Here is a 7,408-nt window from a genome sequence, read left to right on the forward strand (position 1 = left end):
TCTAAGTTGGGTGAGCGGGGTAGGATTCACGGGAGAGGGGAGAATTCCATGTTTGGGGAGAGCCGCCATCTAACGTTGTGCCACTTGATTATGCGAACGAGCATTTTTTTGCCCACAAACTGTGCATGAAAATATAAAAATGTGGGCGCTGCAATGTTTGTCGTGGGACATCAAAAGATGGCGGACCTCCCCCCTCATTGCATCAACCCCGCAATGGCATGCCTGGTCCCGTGTTTCCTATGTCCATGATTGCTACACTTCAAACGCATCATATGTAAGTAGTAGTCAGCAGTCGTCAATCAACAGGTCTTATATATTTTTCTTAACTTCTTACCATTAAAAAAAAAACTATTGCGATTACTCCGTGATCTTCTAATGGGAATTTTAACGTAGAATCCGAATGTTACCAATTTAAAAGTTAATATTGCTGTTTTTTTAGTTGTTGTTGCATGGTACGGAAGGAATGCTATGTAGATACTATGAGGATACTCTGTAGAGTATCCTTTACGTTCACTCGGTCTACTAGGGATACCGGCCGACCACTCAGAGTATGCAGTCACAAAAAAGTTGTAAAAGCGGTTCAAAACGATCGAGCGCGCAGAGCACCCGACAATGGGTCGGCAACCAGTGCTGATCGCCTCAAAGTTCGGGGGGCTGAAAATAATTTAGATGGAAGACGACGATGAACTGGCAAAACTCCCACATTGAATGGACGAATCAACTCAAGGATGACTTGCTAGACTGCTACGTTGCCATCATTATCGCTTTTAGAGGAGGCTGTATGGCACGCATGCACACTCTCAGGTGCTAGGAACACCCAGAGCTTCAGCACCTTTTGTATCAGTCATTGCGAAATAAACGTGCATACCTCTTGAAAACTGGACTTGTGCGCGCACCGCTTCCCCAACTGCTACCTAGAACAAGCTACAGACGAAGGGGAGCAACCAACATTGAGACCAAATGTTACCAATTGTTACCATGAAATACAGCTCGGCACGGCCCTACACGAAAGGTTTTGCCGGCCTGATCCGACATAAGTCGGAACCGCCAACGGGTCCCAAAGTAAGAGGCAACGGAACGCCCCATCGTCAGTCTCTGCTCGTTTGTTTCGGTGGTTAACCGGACACTGTGTCGTAATTGTGCTCTTGCCTTTCTATGCCACCTGTTACTCTTTCCCCGCCGTGAAAACGCTTCGCCAAAGAAGTTTCCCAGAAACCGACTCGCTTCTCCTCTACGAGGAAACTTATCGTCCGCAAGCACCCGCCACGGGCTGACGCGATGGTCCCTCATCTGCATGTCGGTGGTAGACATACAATTTCTTTTGTTTGATATGTTAACACGATTCTTTGTCTTTCAATGTGTTTTACTCCCATTCGCGATATACACACATAAAAAGTTGACTTTTATACAAAATTTCTTACACGCACTGATTAATGAAATAACAATGTATATAACATTAATTTAATATTAATGTATATAATATTATTGTAATATCAATGTATATAATATTAATGTTATATTAATTATAACTTATTCGCACGCTATTGATCCATCTGCTTAAATTGTTTCAATTACATTGTCATTTCATAATGATATTTGTATATTAAAGATTTGATTTGTTTTCTATGCCGTTTGATTTATTTTCTGATATCTACATTGTGTTTGATTAATATGTGCTTCATCTGATGTCATAAAATTATCGAAATCGGCCAAATTTGTTACAGAATAAAACCAGTATTAAGGATTTGAGAGAGAGAGAGAGAAAGTAGGAACGTGCTCATACATTGTTAGAAATGTTCGGAAAATTCCGACACATTTAAGATACTAAAGTAACTGAAATTTACGAAATTAGGTTGCTGAAAATGAAATTCCGTGACTTTTATAGTAAATTTTCTACATTTTTACTTGACTTCAGAAGCGGTTTCTGAAAATTACGTATATTTTCCTAAAATTCCTAAATGGTAACAGAAATATAAGGTATCGTGACGTAAATAAATGCGCAGTTTCATGCGCACTCATCGTTTTTTGAGTGCGTGCGTCTAGCAGACGAAGCATGAAGGTTCAGTATTGGTGGTAATCGGCGTGTTGGAAAGATTTTGTTATGATTTTTTACGTAAGGGGGGCATTTTATTCTTGTACAAAATTTCGTGGAACATCACACGCTGAACAAACCTGGTGAGTAAAAACGAACCTGGTTAACAACCATTTTTTTTAAAGTCAGTTAATCTTATTGATTAGAGAAATTGTCAAGTAAAATAAATTAGAAATTTTTAAATTGAGCCTCCCGCGATCAAAACGGGACACGCTCGAAATTCCATGGTTTCAGTTGGCCTCTTGTTTATTTTCGTTCTTGACTTTTTCCAGTCGGATTTTCAATTTTATTTAAACATATCTTAATTTAAAGACATTGAAAATCCGAGTTTAAAAAATCAAGAACAAGAATTAACCAAGAGGCCAATAGAAACCAATGCATTTCAAGCGTGTGCCGTTTTGGTTACAGGAGGCTCAATTTTTATTTGAAATTAATTTATTTCGTTTATAAAGTATTCTAGGTTAAAAATGCTATTGAAAATTGGTCATTGAGAAATTGGAGAAAATTAAAAATGTTTTGCGGTAACCGCATGGTATAATATTCTTGTTAGTGATTTGTTTGCCTTGTATTTATATTTATTTGTTTGCAGTTGCTTTCTCCACAATATTACCTTTTTAGTTATAAATGTTATTACTTGTTCAAAAATTCATCAATTTTGTTGACAAGACATCGTTTCTGGTTGAAAATTGAATTTTTGTGTCAAAAATTCAACTAGTTTCATAGAAAATTACCTTATCTTTTTAATCTCACATTTCAATGCTAAAAGGTCAAACGAAATCTTTTTTGGTTAAAAATTCAACTATTTTTCAAAAAATTCACTTTCTATTTAAAAAAAATTATCTATTTTACCAGAAATTGCTTCTTTCTTCGATAAAAATGCAATGGTTTGTTTTAAAATTTAAGAATTTTGTATTAAAGTCTTTTTTCTTCTTTATTAAAAATTCAACCGTTTTATTGAAAATTCATATTTTTGGGTAGAAGTTGCAACTATTCTCATAGACTTAACATAAAAGATGGGCTTTGATTCTATATATAATACAATAAGTGTACATATAGCATAGATATGGAAGAATTGGTTATTCTTAACTTCAGTTATATTTCCTTTCTATTTATATTTTTAGGACAAATATAGACTTCATGTTTTATAATAGAATAATGAACCAAACAACATTTTTTAAACTCTAGGAATTTTCAATTACAGTAACTGTAAATTCCTAAACTGCAACATAATTTTGTGATACATGTGACTGGAGTTTCATGCAGTTACCGTTGCTGAAATTTCTGTTACAGTTTCAGAAAAATTAGAAACGGTTTCTGCGATTGTGAACTTGAAATTTTGTCATTTGGGATATAGAAATATTGAGACTGTAAACGGAAAATCCAGAAAAATAATTTAATTTGGTAAAGTTATAACTGGCTTTTTAAAAATATACGATTATATTATTTAAGATATAATGAAAAAGAAAATCTAAAATGGAAAATATAGTTCATTTGGGTTCAGCTTAAATATTTGAAGCAGCCTGACTAAACCCATTTTTCGTGTACGCAAACAAGCTCGCACATGCACCCAGCATCCTTGCGAATACCGCGCAAGGTCATGCGACGTATCTCCCAATCAAAAGGTCTTATGACGAAAATAAAAATATTTAGATCTCTGCGAAAACTAAAAATATAATTGAAATCTTAATTAGAATACTTTGAAATGAATTCAAATATCCTCTTCGAAATAAAAATCAAATGCAGGAACCCCTTATAGGAATTTAGTATAGGGTGTGACATTTTCATAAATTTACGTAAAATAAAACTTAGGTCAGGTAGAATCAAAGAAATAACGAGTAACCAAAAAAATAAAATGAACCGCGATCACGATAGTCTGGAGTCACCCCGGACGGACCGAATGGAACGAACGGAGCCTCTACAAACACCTCACTGAGCCCCCCTTCCGTTCCTTTTTAAGAAACTCAAAAAACAGCAAGATCAACTTTTAAATTGTTAAAATTCGTATTTTACGTTGAAATTTCCATTAGAAATTCACGGAGTAATTGAAATACTTTTTTTGCAGCATTCAAAATTTAAAAAAATATAATTAACTTCTGCTGAAGGTGACTTCAAGCGTATCCATAATAGCCCAAGTAGTATGTTTCGCGCGAAGTTTAAAAATAGAATTCAAAATTGGCAAATAAATGTAAATAAAAATATATAATAATTAATATGTCTAATTTTACACAAATTTAGTACCTTCTCCAATAAGAATAATAGAAAAAATGAAAAGCTGAACAAATCCTTGACCTTTAATCCTGACATCTCGTCTCGTAACCTTAAGGACACTGCTTGACTGTTCTCACTTGCATCGCAGCGTTGTTGTCCGAGGTTTCCACTGCGTGGCGCTAGCATCTAGACAAAATTCTTAAAGTTGCCGACGGAACGCTTTTTGACTGTTGCTAAAAGAAGATGCAGTTGAAGCCGCTTCGGCCCATACAAATAACAGGTATTTTTTTAAAAAGTGTTTAACGCTGCAAGAAAAAGTATTGTGATTACTTCATGAGTTTCTAATGCAAATTTTAACGTAGAGTCTGAATTGCAACTATTTAGTAGTTGTTCTTGTTAAGGGTGCACTGAAGCCCCGTTTAAGTTAACTCGTCCGAAATGAAAACATCTCACTTAGGTTTATTCGGGAAGGGCCCCTACCAGCGTTCTCACCACGAGAGAGGAGTCCCTACATATGCTGATGCGATTGGTTGACATACATTGGTGCGCAAAAGTTTTGGGCCAAACACATTTTTGACTATATCTGGTGAATAAAAGCAGTTGAGAAAAATTGAATATACACAAAATTTCAGTATTTTATTGAACTACAAAACTACAACATTTACATATTTTTAATGAAGTTTGTTGACAATTCCATTCACATTGTTTGTAAGGACAGTGTTCAAAAATAATGGGCCACACTTATCCCATAGGTTCATAAAATAGTTAACGGTCATAAAATCAACCAGAAAGTTATTATTCCGTTGCTTTTTGACTAATACTTTGTAGCCATACCTTTAGCAGCAATTACAGCAGCACATCGTCGAGGCATTGAATCAAATAAGCGTTTAACGTAGTCTTTCGGTATTTTTTCCCATTCAGAAGCTTCACTTTTCTTGCTGATCAAGGGTTTCTTAACAGCAACGCGTCCGAATAGTCCCATATCTTTCAAACGACGAGCCACAATGCTCTTACTCACGTTGGTAAGGTTTTTATCGCGGAGTTCATTGGCAACGTCAGATGCTGTCTTCTTGACATCAATTGTTGATTTACGTTTGATGATCTTGTCAACACGAATTGTCGCTTCTAAAGATATCTGAACAATGTGGCCCAAAACTTTTGCGCACCACTGTATATATGGGAAGCTTAAATGAGCGGAGCACTGAGAACTTGTTGGGCAGGTGAAAGTAAACCTAAATGAAAAGGAACGCTGGAACTTAAAAGAGAGTGAACTTTTCTGGTCGCAAACTTAAACGGGGTTTCATTGTACTCTACAGAGGCTCCTTCCTGTTCCTTCGGTCAACAAGGGACGATAAGACCAACCCAGTAAACATTTTTTCCCAACTATTGGCCAATTCCAGTTCCACGCTGTATGGGTTGATGGGATGAATCTATGGGTGAATCTACGACCGCAGTAATGGCTAATTGTAGCTGTATCGCGTAGACACCAAACTTTTGTCCTAGAAACATTGAATTCATCGCTCAAGGCCACAATATCGTTCCAGCACACATAAATGATCTGCCAGGCTGGATAGAGGATTGCAATGCCACCGCAAAGCAGCGAACGGGACGAATTCAAGCCATCTTGCTCGGTACTTTGCATGGAAATACATAGATATGTAGTAATGGCATTCGTGAAAGTTGAGTGATTGTACGACCGCTTTCTGGGGTAAAAATTGATAGTAAAACGTAGAGTTAGAATTTGCCAATTCTTGAACAGTCAGATGGAAAATGCTATAGCAGTGACTAACAGTTAACCGAGTTTTGGCCAAAATCGTGGAAAAACCTGAACTCCACGTTTTACTTACTGAGAATAATTAGGAATTAGGTCTCTATCACATTCCAAAATCCAGGTACCTCCCCTAACCTAGTGGGCAAAAAATTCAGGATTTCCTAGAGGCGTCTTTGGAACATCCCTAAGTCGTCTTTTATAAAATGTCTTTTGGACATTCTAGGGATGCTCTTAAAACGTCTAATGTCAGTATGGACGATGTCTTGAGAACGTCCATGTCTTTAAGATGTCTTTAGGTCATCTTCATGACATTGGACTCCTTAAAGACGTTGATTGGGCTGAATAAGACGCCCTAGGGACGTTCCAAACACGTTCTTGGGATTTTTATAGTTTTGTGCCCACTAGGAAGGCAATAAACAGGTCAATAGGCCATGGCAGAAGTTTTTCTCAAAAAAGCACGCAAATACCCAGTATATAATGAATAGACCAAACAAAGACAGATCAACTCAAAAAAACCAACCCTCACTTCATGACCTCACTCAAATCCCTAACAAAACTTTTGGCCCAACATGTAATATCTTTTACTGAGATGACGAAAATTTACCCACGCTAGCTGCGTCTATAGAAATACGTAACCTAAGAGAAGAAACAAATGAAATGGTTCACCTATAAAATAGAAATTGGTACGAAAACCGCCCCCCAAACTAATAAAAAAACTTTTTGTGGTAATTTCTTCTTGTAAAATAACACATGGTTTATTTTAGAAACCGAAGAACTTTCAGAAAGTATAGAGTTTAATGAATTCATGAACCAACAAAAGGAAATATTTTTAAAGAAAGGGAAGAAAGGGCAAACAATCTGAGGAACAGACTAGATCCATCAGCATATGGGTCTTTATAAAAGAAAAGAAAAAATATAGACCCTAGCAGGAGAAGAAATATAAGCGAATCTTATAATAGGCAATCCGTTCAATTTAATTTAAGGGTGAACTTTGCAAAAACCTCACCAAATTTCTAACAATAATGTTGATGATAGTCATGTTGATGACAGTGACAGTGAATCATTACAAGACAGAATTGACTCAGACCAAACCAAAACACGTAGATTCTCGAAAACAATGAACAGGTCAAACAAACGTTCACGAATTCACAATAATAATACAGATAACGAGCAGAATTCCGATAATCAAATAAATAATCGAACAATCAAAGCCAATTATTTTCCATTCGGTATGATCTAGACGCCGTTTCAAATTATGAGCAATTGGCCTATCAAATTCCGAAATAATAAAGACGATAGTCCCGCGCGTTTTCTTGAAGAACTAAAAAGATTTAAAA

Source organism: Belonocnema kinseyi, chromosome 10 (genome assembly GCF_010883055.1).
Source record: "Belonocnema kinseyi isolate 2016_QV_RU_SX_M_011 chromosome 10, B_treatae_v1, whole genome shotgun sequence".
Lineage (NCBI taxonomy): Eukaryota > Metazoa > Arthropoda > Insecta > Hymenoptera > Cynipidae > Belonocnema > Belonocnema kinseyi.